The sequence below is a fragment of the Tenrec ecaudatus genome, chromosome 6 (genome assembly GCF_050624435.1).
Source record: "Tenrec ecaudatus isolate mTenEca1 chromosome 6, mTenEca1.hap1, whole genome shotgun sequence".
NCBI classification, from domain to species: Eukaryota; Metazoa; Chordata; class Mammalia; order Afrosoricida; family Tenrecidae; genus Tenrec; species Tenrec ecaudatus.
The window spans coordinates 161,110,861-161,127,673 of record NC_134535.1 but is presented as its reverse complement, the minus strand read 5'-3'; the positions used below and the strand labels follow the sequence as shown (position 1 = coordinate 161,127,673).

The 16,813-nt window shown below is 45.2% G+C and overlaps 1 non-coding gene across 1 annotated transcript; it reads left to right on the top strand.

The window, feature by feature from the left end:
- The first annotated feature begins 11,306 nt into the window (after positions 1–11,306).
- On the top strand, positions 11,307–11,437 carry LOC142452152 (small nucleolar RNA SNORA5). The gene has a single exon (XR_012785190.1). It is a non-coding gene; the product is annotated as a small nucleolar RNA SNORA5 (small nucleolar RNA).
- Positions 11,438–16,813: the final 5,376 nt, after the last annotated feature.

Sequence of the window (16,813 nt, the reverse complement as noted above, 5' to 3'; positions counted from 1 at the left end):
TTTGCTTTCTAAGCAAAGCACAAAAGGCAGAGGGGGTAAAGATTGATAAGTTAGATGACATCCAAATTTAAAAGTTCTAAAGTACACAAGAGATCATCGATAAAGTGCAAAGCCAAGGGACAAATCAGGGGAAATATTTCAAATACCAACCCAAGGATTTGTAGCGGAAAAGAATTCCTAAAAAAAAAAATTAAAAGAAAGGCTTTTAAAAAAAGGGAATAAGGGAAAGTCTGAGGAGGAGATAGAAGGCATCAATTCAAAGAAAAGGAAATGGAAATGCCCAATCAACATATGAAAAACATGCTCAATATCATTTATTCATGTCCGTAGGGCAAAACACAAGACCCCTTCACACGCTTCAGCCTGACGGAACTGCTCATGTTTGAAAATACTGCGTGTGAAGCTTGTATAGTCAGACCTAACCGGTGAAGGGGAAATGGGCACAATCACTTTGCTGGGAAAGAATTGTTAAACTATTAAGAGAGTGAGGTAGTTACTTTATTGTGCCAACCTGGCTGATAAACACGTGTGGGAAAAATTGAAGAGTGAAGAGATAAATGACTTGGCAAGCCTCACCTTTCTTGTATCTTGCTCTTTGATCATCGGATCAGTGTGCAGCTGCCTTGCTTGTTCCGTGCCTCCATTTACAAGCTACACTACCTGTGGGACACCTAACCCGTGGACTGTGTCACTGTAATTTGAGGTTCCTTCAAGACCTGCTTTGCCACACCATTGGAATTTACATCTCTTGAGCTGGGGACTGTCGGACCCTGTCATCTGGCTGACTGTTGGTGACCTTGCCTTGCTGTTTGCTGTCTGTGCCCAGATAGCCTGAATTGCTCTACAGAGGACAACCTGGCAGCCCTCAAGACTTGAAAGACTGCCAGTGTTTCACAACTCATTCACGGTAGTGAGCCATTTGTACTGCTTTATCATTTAACTGTTTATTTCTTGTGTTAGATATCTATCTATCTGTATAAATATATATAAATAAAATTATTATCAATCTGGTTTTGTCTCTCTAGAGAACCCTGTCTAACACAGAGGGGGGTGGGGAGACACTCTGGAGATGCAATGGTTAAGCAGTCAAACGCTAACTGGAAGGATGGTTGCTTCTGACCCTTCCTCCCTTCCTCGGGAAAAATCTCTGGCCGTGCTCCCGCAGAAACTACAGCCCAGGAAACCCAGTGGAGCAGCGTCGTGCAGGGCGCTAAATAGTCCTCAAACAACAGACCCACCAAACCCACTGCCCTCCAGTCAATGCTGCCCCATAGCAACCCCTGTGGGTGTCTGAGGCTCTAACTGTTTACAGGGTAGAGCCCAGTCTATGCTGGTAGCTTCGATCTTCCAACCCCACGCAGCCTCACACAATGCCTGGATGCCAGTTCAAGCCTACTTGGAGATACAGCGGAAGAAAGACTTGGTGATCTGCTTCCAATGGAACATTCACTGTCCATTGAGATCTCTGTCTCGAGTGGTCCAGGCGGCAGCCCAGAGATGGTGGCACAAAGGAGCCCTGAGGCCAAGGCAAGGAGACCATCAGACAGAACAGAGGAGCCATGCTGAGACTGGGAGACTGTGAGGCCCAGGGGCAGATCAGCTTCCTGGCCCACAGAGGCAAGGCCAAGGGACCAGGTGATGGAGAGGCTGAAGACTAGAACACGTGGCTGCTGGCTAAGAAGAGACACAGCTATGGACGTCTGCCAGGACTGTTTGCTGATCCTGGCTTGTGGTAACCGGTCGACTTCCCTAATAAACCCCTTTCATTGTTTGTTTTTTTTTTTTTTTTAATTTCTGTTCAGGAAACCCTGCGCATCAGTTCTATTCTGTAACACACGAGGCTGCTGTGAACTAGAATCAACTCGACTACAATGGGCTTCCTTTTTTGGTTCATTCGATCTAAATTCCCAGCCTTTTTTTTTTTTGTGTGAATTAGTTACTTGTTCTGGTTCTGATGGAGATTGCTGGGACCAAAATCAGAGATGAGCGTCCACTAAGGAGCCTGGCCAAGGAAGAAAGGTGACACACGGACATTAGTCCCTTGGCCCAAGGCTGCGGCTGGGGCTGCATGGTGTCCCAGCCAGAGCTAGGGACAAGGATAAGGGCGAGAGGGAGCCGGCCCAAGTGTCTCCCGCCTTCTCTGCGTGTTTAATACCACCGGTTCCCCTGGCAGTTTCACCGTCAGGTTATCTCATTTTCCAAACTTCCGTGATGAATGCTAGTTCAGGTTGCCAAGGGAAGCAATTAAATCCCCGAGCGGCAGGGGTCACTGACTGCAGAAAGAAAAATTGACTCTGCCACGCAAGAGAGATGTGTGTCATTAAGCATGGCACCCCATGACTTCTCACTGGCCGCCCTTCCTTGGCTGACACCGTCTTCATCTAATTTCTCTGTGGCGAGTTGCACTGGGGGCTGGGGGCTGGGGGAGTGCGGAGGGGTGCTCGGAGAGGAAAAGCCATTTCAATGTCAGTTACCCAGGACATTGAAAATGCGACCCAGTACTCGGGCACGGACCCTGAATTGGTTCCCTGTGAGGTCTGCATCCCAGCCTAAAGTTTCCAGTGGAAAAACTAGGAAGGAGGAACCTGAAGAGGAGGAGGAGGTGGAAGAGAGTGGGCGTGTTAGGCAGAGCCCAGTGTTCGGGATTGTGGGGCACTTCTATCCCTGGGGATGTTGTTTCTACCTTTCTGCCTTGCTCCCATCTGAGTCCTAGAGGCTCCCCAGTCATGCCAACTCTGGCGCTTCATGCTCTTAATTTAGCAATCGGACTCTGAGCCGCTGTGTCCCTGACTCCCCTGCCTGTGTGGCGTCTGTGATCACTGTCCCACGTCTGATCCACAATTAGTAACAATGGCCATTCGCTGAGTGTTAGATATCACACTGTGCTTATGAATTACCTCATTTAGCAAACTTGGGATATCTGACACCTATCTGATCCAAACTCCTACTCACTGCCACCGTGTCAGTCTGACTCACAGTGGCCCTATAGGACAGAGCAGAACTGACCCTGTGGATTTCTGAGACTCTCAATCTTTACTGGAATAGAAAGCCTCATCTTTTGCCTGCTGGTGTTCTTGAACTGCTGGCCTCTCAGTTAGCAGTCCACTACACCCCCAGGGCTCACCTACCAGCTAGATGATCATGTATCCCAAAGCCTGCCTCCTCTTTGCCATTCTGTTTAGTGCACAGTCTTGCCCAAGTGGTTTGCATCAGAATTGCTAGAGATCTTTGGTCCAAGTTGACATCCTGCACCCACCACACCCTTCTGAAACAGAATCCCTGGGGGTGAGCCGAGTAGTTCCCCCATGACTTAAAGGCGGTGGTTGTTTGGTGTCGTGAAGCCCTTATGAAGACCCCATGTGAGCAGGTTCGAACAGCTTCATCGGGCCTCCGGGCCTGTCTTCGGAAGCATCATCGGGTAGATTTGACTCACGAAATTGTCAGCCACCAGTTCAGCGCTTCACTGTTTGCATCATGCAGGGGCCTCGGCCTGAAGGTTAGCTCCTGGTTAAACAGAGCTGATTTGGAATCTAGGGCACACTCTAACTTCGGCTGTTCTTCCCAGTAAACAGTTAAATTCCTTCTGCCAAGGAGCCTCGGTGGTAAACCCATCCAGGTGCCCAGGGTGCCCTTTTCCATAGAGATAGTGCATGCTACTAAAATTTAAATGTTTCCTCTGTTTTAAAAAGTGATTTTTAAGGCTATAATCTACATCTCTTCTCTCTTTCTTAGACAGTTCTTGGAAATTCCTTGGGCAGGGACCATCTAAATTCCTGACAGAATTTCCGAGTACACCACCACCGTCACTTAAAAGGCCTCCAACATAAAAATGCTAATGGCAGCCAGAAATAGGATTACTCTGCCCCCAGATTTCATGGTAATAAGGAAGCAGCCCGTGGATCAGCCGTTATAAAGGGCAAGGGGTGGGGAAGGTTACCACACATGTGAGCCCAGAATCCATCACCGGATAATGCCACCCAGCCCACCAGTTCCCTTAATCGAACGTGAAATACGAAAGTAATTAAACATCATCATAATAGGCAGGCTATTGTACTGGGAAGAATGTCGGGACGATGAGTGGGCCCTGACCTTGACCTATCAAGGGAAAGGTTCTCACACACGACACAGGCAGGAAGCTATGAGGGATATTTCCAAATATGGAAGACACCCACTGAACAAAGTGATCAAGGTTAGCAGAGAGGAAGGGAGTGACTTCATTCTTGTGTGGAGAGGAGGCAACTTCTGGGGCAGGAGAGCACAATGCTTAACAGTAATCAAAGGTTCCAAAGAGAAACCAAAACTGACTGCCAGGCAGTTCCGACTCCTGGACTGGTGAACCCTAGGATTACAGAGACCTGTCCTCTGGATGGAAGCAGATTGCTAGAACTTTCTTCCACCTCGCTGCTCGATGGGTTTGGGCCACCAATCTCAATTCAATTCCCCGTGCTTCCTATCTTGGGGATCAAGGAGTTCTGGTGGTGTAGTGGCTAGTCATTGGGCTGCTAACCCCAATGTCAGCAGTTTGAAACCACCAGCGAGCTCCAAGTGAGAAAGGCAAGGTTTTCTATGCTCATGAAGGGTTAACGTCTCGGAAAATCACAGAGGATGTTCTGCCCTCTCCTATAAGGTTGCTATCATCAGAAGTGACTTGATGGCAGTGAGTTTGGTTTGGGTTTACTTATTCGATCTTAGGTAAAATCCCAGCTTCTTCATCTTTAATTGGAAATGAAAATCCATTTCTGCCTCATAGGGAACTATTGTGTATTTGTAGCCTGACAAGTTAGTTTCATAAAATTATGAATGGAAATAAGTGCAAAATCTTTCTCTCAAGGCCTGGCACTGGGTAAAAGCTTGACAGATGGCTTGATAATCACATTTATGACCTTCTATCTTGGGAGTACTCAGCTTCTGACTCCTTGGAAGACGCTAAACAAGGGCTCCCTTCCCCAGAGCCTCCTGGATCCACAAACAAAAGGGAGTAATCGCCTCTGCCTTGATCTTATGTAAGCCTTTGTTTTCCCCAAGACAGATAGGACAGTATCCAGGAATACCAATATCATTATTGTAGGGATGAAGACTGACAGTCACCCTGGTGGCGTAGGGATTACATATTGGGCTGCGATCCACATGGTTGGCAGTTTGGAACCACCAGCAGCTCATCGGGAGAATGCTTTCTACTCCTGTACACAGCTCTTCTCTCTGAAACCCACAGGGAGTCGCTGTGAGTCAGCATGGACTCCATGGCAGTTACTGACTGAAGATTTTCAGTATCTTGTAGAAATCATCATGGCTGCCTTTCTGGTTACTTCTAGAAACAAAACTTGGACCCCAGTAAGCAAGCACGTAGAAATAACAGCACATCTAGAAGGACCTGGCGCCCAGAGACGGGAAGCAGTGGTACAGCATTCAGAATACATGCCGGAGAAAAATGAACCATGGAAATAAAAGAACATAAGACATTTATGGGAAGCCAGAAAAGACACACACACACACACACACACACACACACACAGGACTCCCTGGGGCTCAAAAAAACAAATGTCGAACTTAAAATTCTAGTAGACTAAGTGCAAGAAAACATGTCAAAGTACAGAGGGGAAAAAAGAAAAAAGAAAATCAAAAGGTGGATACCTGCTACAACATGAATGAACCTTGAATACATTATACTGTGTGAAAGATGTCCCTGAAGACAAATATCCATCGTGTGTATGACACTCCTTTTAGAACTATCTAGACGTGGCAAAAACATAGAGATAAAAGTTTATTGGTAGCTACCCCAGGGGAATGGGAGGGAAGGAGGAAGGCAGACGGAATGTTTAGGGAACCTTCAACTTTTGTTCAAAGTGGTGGGAAAATGCAGGAACGGGGATGGTTGAACCACATGATGCATCCATTATTGCCACTGAATTATATACCTGAAGATTGTTGAAGTGACAAACGTTTGATTACCTGTGTGTTTATCATGATAAACAAATCAAGAGGCAAAGATTTTAAGGAAAAGACCTTCCCTGGCTATCCAAGCAAGAAGAATTCATCTCCATCGCCGTACCAGCCCAAGTTTGATGGCCACAAAGCAGAGGTGAGACATGCTGCCATCCTCCATCTTTCCTCACCTATTCTGACACCACCTGCTTCTCCCATGACACTCTCCCTTTTAGCTGGGTCCTGTAATTCATGGAAATAGCTACACAGAACTCAGCAACAACACTCACAACCATGGAGAAGTCAACAGGTTACCACAAGCCAGGACCAGCCACACCTCTCCTCAGCCAACAACCAAGTCTCTCTGTTCTTCCGACTCTCAGCCATGGGTACCCTTGACTTTTACATCCATCTTTGAGCCAGAAAGCTCGCCCACTGCTCTGCCTTACCGTCTCATAGTTTCAGTGCTGCTCCTCTGCTCTGTCTCATGGTCTCTTTGCGTTGGCCTCTGGTCTTGGCATTGCATGACCTCTGCTGCCTCCACCGTTTCGGGCAGGGATTGTCAACATGCTCCATAATGGCTCTTCTTTCTGGACGGACCTGGGAGTTCTCTCTCCCTGCTTCTGGGATTCCTCATTCTTAAACTCACAAATACCCCCTATAAGTGTTTTCCACCCTTTATTTGCATGGCCCCACCCAATCATTTAGTGGGAGTTACAGAGACATGGTTAGAAAAGCCATAAGAGATTTTACTTCACAAAAGATACTTAAAGGATAAATGATTCTGGGAGACCTAATACACAGTTCATTGTACTTAGAGAAAAAATAGAGGGGGAAAAAAAAAAAAAAAAGAGGACCTGATGCAAGGGGCTTAAGTGGAGAGCAAATGCCTTGAGAATGATTGGGGCAGGGAATGTATGGATGTGCTTTATACAGTTGATGTATGTATATGTGTGGATTGTGGTAAGAGTTGTATGAGTCCCTAATAAAATGTAAAAGAAGAAAAGAGAAAAAAATGATTAGGGCAAAGACTGTACAGATGTGCTTTATACAATTGATGTATGTATATATATGAACTGTGAAAAGAAGTGTATGAGCCCCAATAAATTGTTAAAATTAAAAAAAAAAAGAAAAAATAGACTGTGTTAGTCCAGGTAGACTAGAGAAACAAATCCATAAATACTCATGTGTACAGAGAGAGCTTTATATAAAGAGTAATTATATAATAAGAAAACATCCCAGCTCAGTCCAGATGAAGTCCATAAGTCTGAAATTAGCCCATATGTCTGATACCAATCTATAAATTCATCTTCAGATTCATGCAGCACATGCAATGACATCGAATGCAGGAAGATCACTGGTCAGTGGGTGGAATGTCTTGTGTATCCAGTGGCAGTGGAAGCATCTCAACACTAGCATGATTCTTCATGTGGCTCCTCCAGCTCCAGACCTCTAGATAGCTCCATGTGTCTTGTCAGCAGGAAGGCAAAGCAGAGAGTGTATGCCCCCGTTCAGGGAAGAAGACAGGAGTTCCCAGAATCCTCGAGAGAAGATCATGCCCACACAGAGACCTCATTGCCCGTGACCTGAATGACAGGCTAGACTCCACCCCTTCACAAGTTGTTAGATTATGAAACTGCCACACAGATCATATGGATTAACTAGGGCTACATTTACCCTCCTGCCCAAAGCAACTAGAACTTCAATCAAAACATATGAAACATGTATCAGACACTGGGCAGCAGGTAACACGGGGGAACTGATGGTGGCTGGATGGATTGTACTGCAGAGAAACTCAAACCGATCGCCAAGTCCATCCATCTGATTGAACCCTGTGTTAGAGCAGAATGCCTCCACGGGGTGTTTTTGTCTATTAGATTTACGGATGCAGATTATCAGCCATTTCTCCTTCTGGTGGGCTTGAGTTGCCAACCTCTCAGTAGTGAGAGCAAACTATTTGCACCATCCAGGAGCCTGCAGTACAGGGAGACGGAGACCAGGGAGGTCAGAGGAGCTAGAATGTGTGAGGGAAACAAGAGGCCTGCACAGAGGAAAATGCTCCCGAGGTTGGCAGTGTAGTCCCATCAAACATTAGAGGGAGTCCTGTCAGCCTATGTGTGAGAGGAAACTACTGGAGGCGAAAGAAAGAAAGAGCCATCGAAGTCTGTAGGAATGGCCAGCGTCAACTAGGGGATTGACATTGTGTTCCCGTCAATTAGAGTGAAAATCTGATCATATCATGAAACAGTCATGGGGTAGGGGGGGGAAGGCCAACCCCCCACAACTAGTCACGGGTTCAATAGTTGCAATTGTGCGGTTAATACATATAAAGGTAAGTAAATTCATACAGAGCATGAGAGATGGAAGACAGATTGAAATAATGGAGTCTGACACAATTCATGGTAGCATGCTCACCTCCTTGATGGCCAAGATCTTACCAGCCAGATCCACACACAGCATGGGCCAAGAGGGCCAGAGGTGAGGTGGGTGGAGACCCCCCGTTTATTGCTCACCAAGGCTTATATCTACTTGGGGGGGGGCATGATTACAGGTAACCACACGTCACAGGATGGGGCAGTACGAAAGGCATACACATCATAGGAAGGGGATGTCCAATAGGCATAAGCGTGACAGGAAGGGGATGAGCTAGGCGTGTGCACATAGAAAGGGGATGAACTTGGGGTATACATGTGACAAGAAGGGCAGACCCTAGATTCATGATGACCGCCTAACCTTGGTCACCCTTGGGTGGGCTTGATCTCTCTGGGATCTCCTACAAGGAAATAGTCAACTACTATCCTTATCAGAAGGGAGTGGGTCCTACTTGTGGGATAAACAGTGGTGTCTGCTTGCTCTGGATGGCTGATAACCCTCAGGGAGAATAACCCCTGATCTACTTCTGTTGCCCTCCAAGTGCATAGTCATTCACCACATGAAGTAAGCAGCTAAGTTTGGCATATATTTGGGGGAAACAACCTGGGAGAAATCTTTCTGTTTCCCACGTCGTCATTTGGAAAATACTAGTTATCTGAGTTAGTATGCATTTCTTATAACCACTGACACATTTATTATTCAAGATTAAACAGCCACACTCATTCATATCTCCATGGATCTAGCCAGCAAAATTTATAAGTATCTGGAAGTATTGAGAAAAGGTCAAAGTCATCGTGGCTGATTCACAATTTCTGGAATTCTAATTTTCTCCAGAAAGCTCAATTTTTTCCCCCTTTGGCAACCAAGATTGTTGGTGCTTCTCTTGACTTGAGAAAAACTTCTGGCATTTGTCATCATTAGAAACCCCAATATAGTTATCAGTCCGCTGTCCTTTTGAATGAAAAAACATGGTTGTTTGGGAGAAGCCTGGCTTGTTCAGCTTGCAATTCAAACAATTACAAGAGCATTTGTCCTGTGAAACAACCAGTTTGTCACGCAGATTATTAAGGCAATGTGTTCTCCAGGTTGAGGGGCCTGAGACAGTAAAATTAATCATTGTCTTCATCAAGAGGATTCTCAAGCAAAATTGGCCAGTTCCTTTCTGTGCTTTTTGCCTTTTTTTTTTTTTATGCTAAATGCATGTCAGTGAAGTACCATTAAGCAATGAAGCGTAACTGCCAGGATCTTCGGACCTCTGCTCTGGCTCATGCAAAGTTGCCAGTGTTACTTTGACCTGCCATTGCTTTTGCTCCACTAGTGCCAATGTCAACACAATTAAAGGGACAAGTGAAACTATTATTATTGTCATTATCATTTTGACCGCCTGGCTCTCCCAAAGCCACCTTGTGGGGACCACATTCTGAGAATCGCTGTTCTAGGCAAAAGACAAGGAAGAAAGACAGGACTTTAAAAAGCAACAGATGAAACAAATAGAAAACAAACAAGATTTAAACTTAACCACATCAATAACCGGAGCCTCTGGATGACACAAGTGACTAAGTACTCAGTTGCAACCAAAAGAATGGAGGTTCAAATCCACCAGAGGCATCCAAGAAGAAAGGTCTGGTGGGGGAAAGGAAGTCAAGAGTGAGGTAATCACTTAGTCACCGATGTGGATTTCCCCTGCTTACAACTCTTCTCTAGGGCTGGGCAACAGAAGTGTTTCCAGGAAGAAGAAGTAATGTGGTCTTTAGAGATGCCATTTTTACTCTTTCTGGAAACCTAGTCAAGCCAAGACAAATAAGTGAATAAAACAATTACAGACCTTACATATATCCATTCTTCTTGGTCTAGAGTTTGACACTAAACTTAGAAGAATGCAGCCAGATTCTAAAATGAGTGAGTCAACTCTCAAGTCATTTAAACCCAAACCAAACTCACCACCATAGAGCCAATGCCCCCTCACAGCAACCCAAGAGGACAGGGAAGAACTGCCCCTGTGGGTTTCCGAGACGAACTCTTTATGGGATTAGAAAGCCTTGTCTTTCTCCATGGAGCTGGCTGGTAGTTTCACACTGCTGGCCTTGTGATTAGCAGCCCAAGTGTACTCTCATGTCACCAAGCCTCCATCAAGTCATTTAGGAGTCATCTAACTCTCGGAAATGGAGATAGGAGACAAATAAACAGATTGACACTGGGGCAAAAGAAACCCTTCCTAACAGAGATGGGCATAGCCTTCTCTGATCAGTGAAACACAGAGAACAGGAACTCTGCTTCTCTAGATGCCCAAGTGGGCGCTTCCAGAAATAGGTATTCATAGCGGAGCGTGCTGGAGCCGCAAAGGCCAGCAGTTTTCACATTCCCAGAGGCATAAGGAAGCCAAGGCAGAGTCTTCTGCACTGCCTGATGGAGGAGTGAGCCTGTCCTGGGTTAAAGTTACATGTTCCCGTATAAAAAGTTCCAAGTAAAATTATGTTGTACCATTAAAAAGATGTATCTGTGTCACTCCTTTTAGAAATTCAGAAATAGGGAAGAGTGGAATTGAAAACCACCTACAACCCAATCACCTATTCTTTTTGTGAACATGACCTACCGATTTAAAACAAGAAAGGCAGGAAGGAAGTGTTGCTTTACACAGTGGGCAGTCAACCTGTGGAACTTGCTTTCCTCGGAAGTGCTATTGATTACATAACACGGGGTTCGCATGTATTGCTCACAGGCTGACGGAATGCCTACTCCATTCAAAAGACCTCCTGTGAGTCAGATAGGCACGGAGCTTGTCTTTTGAAACAGAGTGGAAAGACAATCACGAACAAGGAGTCCCCACAACTGGCCGAGAAAAAAAGATTGAGCCACAAATGTCTCCATCTTACAGTGTGAGCTTCTAGAGACAAGAAGCCCTGACAGTCAGTCTTACTGCCCCCAAACATCAACTTGAGAAAATAACCACATATATGGAGGGTTTACCAGGAGATTGATGTTGAGTTCATTTCTTTAAAAAACAAAACAAAAGCAGCTTGTCAAATTCAGTGCCGGCCCGCCCATGGCTGGCACTGGCCAAAAAGGCTGCCACAGAGACACTGTAACTCATGGGCCCTGTTCCTCTGCTGAGGCTCAGGGATAAATTTTGTTACAGACATTCAGAAAGTAGACTCTGAAAAGAGAAGGATCTTACTAAACATAGGACACCCGTGCTGAGGAATGCCAGGAAATGGATTCTATCTGCATGTCCAAGTGTACGAAACCCACCGCAGTCCTTACACAGGAGCAGTCGCTGACAGGTTTACACCCTGACCTTACAGCCAGCCTCCAACAGGGGTAAACGTACTCATGGAAGTTTACGCAAGGGGTTTACATGTACACAGACTTGGATCTGTGATCTTGGAAGTGTCTTAACCGTCACAAGTGAGTGGCTTTAATGAAAAAAAAAAACAAAAAACAAAAAACTCTCTAGATTCCTTCCTTATCCCAGCAACTGAAATAGCTATCTGAGTGGCTTTCAAAAAAGGGAGGAAAGTAAAACTGAAACGGACTTGGAGTCTTTAGTAACAAACAAAAAAGAAAGAAAGAAAAGAGACATTCCAACAGCGTTTGGAACTGGGGGCCATCCCTAAACAGGGCTGTGACTGTCCCGCTAAGTCTTTGTTGGACTTTTACACTTGTTCTTCTACTTATGCATTAATGCATTGCCCTGCTTCCTCCTGGCTTGGCCATTAAAAGTCTCTATCTCTTCTGGAGGAACCCTGGTGGCCTGGTGGGTTAAGTGTTGGGCTGCTAACCATCACTGTAGAGGTTCAAATCTGCCAGCCACTCTTTGGATCAAAGATGAGACTGTTCTTGATGTGATTGCACTATTGAATTTTGTGATATATGGATTCAGTGCCAATAAAACTGTTAAAAACAATAACAATAACAACAACAGCAACAAATGAGACAGTCTTGGAAACCCTAAGAAGTTCTACTCTGTCCTATAGGGTTGCTATGGTCACAATTAATCCAATGGGTGGAAAGATGGTGGTAAAGAATTACTCTTTCCATGACACCTAGGTCAACGTTGGTGTTTTCTAAAAATAGAAAACTCCTAAAGTTAAAAGAAGAACACCAATATTTCTATGATTCCGGATACCATGATAATTCAGTGGGAAGAGTAATTTTGAGTTATGCTACGAACACCCCACCAGAAGTAGACACTGCCTTCAAGCATGGCTCCTATGGTTGGGACACAAGTACAGGATCCTTCTACCAGACACATTAGAATTGTTTGTGAACTTGCAGATGGGCTAGGAAGGAGAAGTTGTCCCAGGGTCCCATCCTAATTTTACTTCAGACTCTCAGGCCTTCCTACAAATCCTTGCCCCCACCCAGCCTCATTAAACCAATACCACTTCCTGCCCCTACTAAACATGATGGACAGGGCCAGCAGAGCCCATGACTTAAATGAGTTTCTCTTTTCCTCAATGATCAGATTTGACTCTGATTTCATTTCTAAACGCAGGGAACACAGATCGATCATTTTACTGGGCTTAATACAATTGAAGTCCTTGTCTCCTGTTCACTTTCTGCCGGGCTGGGTGAGGGGGGAGGGGGGCATGCAGAACCCAGTGAGGTAGAGAAAGCACTTTCAATAGGAATCAGTATAGTCGTCCCTGACTGGGGAACAAGACCCATGTCAAGAATTGCTTTCTTCCTGTCTTCTTTTGAAACCACATTCGCCAGTGGAGATTGATTCCTGCCGTCCCTGGAGACGTTATAGCTGAAGGAAATGCGTTAGCAGTTACAGGTCCTCTTGTTGAGTGCCCAGTCTGCAGCTGTGCCCCCCGTGCCCACTAACTCTCTTCAGCTCCTGACAATCTCCTTGTCCTTTGGGCCTAAGCTTTCAGCCACCCACCTTGTGCTTCTTCAGGCTGTTGACAGTCTTTAGAGTTTTAATCATGCATCCCAGTGTTGTCTACTTAACAACTTCTCTTCGTCCAACTGTCTGTCCATCAGACCCTGAACGAGTGCCTCCTCTGACAACCATCGGACCCTCGGCCTCCATCCTTTAGCATCTCTGTTCTCTCTGGCCTGCTTCTGTTCTTGTTCGTGCCAAGCTCTGCAGCCCAAACAGGATCGATCCCCTGGAGGTTCGGCCACATTTCTCTGAGGATGCAACGCATACACGGCCTGACCTAGGAACCCGACATAAAACAGAGGATACCATCATGTATGTTTTTGTTTTCTTTTACTATGTGATTGGTAAAGGTTCTTCACTGCCAACAACTCCGGGTAGTTTAAGGAGTAAAGGAACTTACTGAAAGATATTACTCGTAGCTTATAAAATCATCTGGGAATGGGGCAGAAAGCCAGACCCTGTCTCTATGTTGCCAGGAACAGAGCCCATCTCACCGAGGGGGTTTCTTCGGTGAAAATAGCACCACATCCTTCTGTGCATGGAAGACACGGGATACTTAACAGCTAAGGAATGACCCGGTATAACAACTCCCAAATATATTCAGCAGTCATTTGAAAAGAGACATGATAACTACATATGTGGTGATGTGTTCGTAATGTACTATTAAGGAAAAAACAAATGAAGACTGCTAACAGGAAGGCCAGCAGTTCAAACCCACTGGTGGATCCGTGGCGGAAGCCGTGAGAAGTTGCTCCACAACGGCTCCAGCCTCGGACATCCTGTGGCTCGCTGAGTCAGAATCAACTTGACGTCAATAGATTTGGTTTCTTGGTATTGCATTCACATGGGAATGTATTAAAAGGACACTTAGATTTAAAAATAATCGAGGTCAATTTTGAATCTTTTAAAATGTTATATCATTTATAGGTGATATTATAATCACTACTATTGAAATTAAAACAATAGGTTATAATGATCAACCGATTGAATTGTATGATATGTGGAACAAGTGCCAAGAAAATAATAGGATAAAATGATAGGTTATAGAAAAGAGGTGACATAATGCGGAGGAACGTTTTTACCCAAAATGGTCTGGACAACCCTGGGTTCATATTGCCTGAATGCGTCATAATCATAATAGAGGGTGATTCGACCCTCCCACCTATGTGCTTTCCCTTTTAATCACTTTCATCACATCTAGTTGCTCCCCTTACATGCTCTTAAAAGTTGCTGGAAGCCCAGGACACCCATCAGTGTCCCCCTGAACTGCCCTCCAAGCTGATGACCTGTGAAACACTGGACCCAACCTGCAATGGATTCTTCCCTCCTGTGATTTAACTTACAACCTTTCCTCAGTTTGGAGTCCCTGGGTAGTACAGAGGGTTAACGCACTTGGCTGCTACCCAAAAGATTGGAGGTTCAGGTCCACCTACAGGTGCCTCGGAAGGAAGCCCTGGCAAGCTCCTTCTGAAAAAAACCCGACCTAGGGCCCCGTGTGGAGTCCAGACTTCTGGCACACACGTGTTCACCGTGAGTTGGATTCACCCCCATAGCAACGATCAAAGCTCAAACGACAAATTCCAACTCACATTGACCCTATAGGACTGTCATTCTTTAACGGAGTCACACACCCAGTCTTTGTCCTGAAGAGTGGCTGGTGTCTTCAAACTGCTGACCTTGCACTTAGCAGCTCAACACAACCACTACGCCACCAGGGTTCCTATAGATTGTCTAGATTGAAGTCATGAGGATTCTCCGTGGCCACTAAGCTAACTTGTGTAAATCCCACCATACTTTTGTGCCTATCCTGCAGATACCCATAAATGTGACGTCTGACAGTCATAATCTCCCCCAACAAATATATTAAAAAGCAGGCACCAGAGGGCTAGCCTATAATAAGCTTTGGATCCATGTACTTTACCACGCATCTAACTAAGGCACATTTTCCTATGGCTTCAAATATAGTTGCTATGAGTCTCCATAGCACTTAATTACAGCAAATCCGTGGCTGGATCACCATGTCCTGGTCGTTTCTCTGTAGGACTTCCTGTTGGACCATAGATGGGTGGTGTGTTTGCCAATTAAAGGGCACTCATGTATGTCTCTGGGCTTTGGTGTTCCCAGTGATGGTGACACTTATCACCTGCTCCCAGGAGTAGCCTTCGTCTGTGGCTTTCTGCTAACTCTGAAGATTCTGACGGGGCTTTCCACCTCAGACTAGGGGACCAGCAGAGGGAACCCAAGGGTATGAAAGAGTCAGAGCAGGATTCTGCCCGAGATAGGCCTTTCATTTTTATGATTCTTGGTCCTCTTGTTCATTTTTCGCATGGGATGAGGAGTATTCTGACTATTAGAGAGCCGAGTGCAGATGGAACAGGGCTCCTGGGAGAAGACGATTAAGACAAAAAATGTGAGCCACTCTTACCCCGACAAGTGAAGAAAAGATGAATAACCAGCTCTGGTTTGGGGAGTTAGTAAGTACTGAGGCCCGGAGTTTATTACAGTGAGTGTGAATCTTTCCAACAGGAACAATTGGTAAACACACGACAGTGTGGAGCGCAGTCTCATAAACGAAGCGCCAATAGCTACAGTTCCTGAACCCTCTCCCTGTCTCTGTTACAGTCTGTCAGAGAGTAGATGGGTGTTTACACCCTGGCGCAATAACTAACGTGATGATAAAAATGAGAAATATCTGAAATTGATGGCGGTCATGGTTGCACAACACTTCTTATATGCTTGAACTATTGAACTGTCTGACAGGTGAATTTTATGCCAATCAAAATGTTTAAAAGAATGAATGAGAAATACCATGATCACTAACTTATTATGCGCCAGCCACTGCTCTAAGTCCTTTATACACATTGGCCCTCTGGATTCCCGCCATAACCCTAGGAAGTGAATACTCTTCTCTAACCCCATGTTTAGATGGATAAAGTTGGACTTAGAGACGTGACATACCTGAAAAGTGTGCTGGACTGTGTGACTCAAGGAGAGTTGCATATTCCGGTTCTTATCTCTGTAGATTCACCTCTCTGGGGTGTCATATACTGGAAATCAGAAAAATGCCTAACAGGGAATCGAGAAGGCTACCAACAAGGGCAAAATACAACCAAACCTGGTCCCAGAAATAGACCTGATGCAAAGGGCTTAAGTGGAGAGCAAATGCTTTGAAAATGATGAGGGCAAAGAATGTACAGATGTGCTTTATACAATTGATGTATGTATATATATGGATTGTGATAAGAGTTGTATGAGCCCCGAATAAAATGTATTAAAAATAAATAAATAGAACCATACCTTGCAAAACAATGAGCCTTGGTGGTGTAGTGAGTTGAGTGTTGGGCTGCTAACACAGGTGGGTGGTTCTAATCCATCAGCTGCTCCACCAGAGAACAATGAGGCTATCTGCTCCCATGAAGATTTGGAGTTGGAATCGGCTTGAGGGCAATGTGCTACAACACAAAGTTTCTTAAGTGAAAATAGAAGACAAATGTTTAGGATACCGAGAACTAATGTATATCCGACAACATAATTATTCTTTGATTTGAATCCGGGCCTTGAAGTTAGCCTGGGCTCCCAGAGGCCAAGATAAAAGAAAGGAAACTCAGTGAGCTAACAACATTGCAA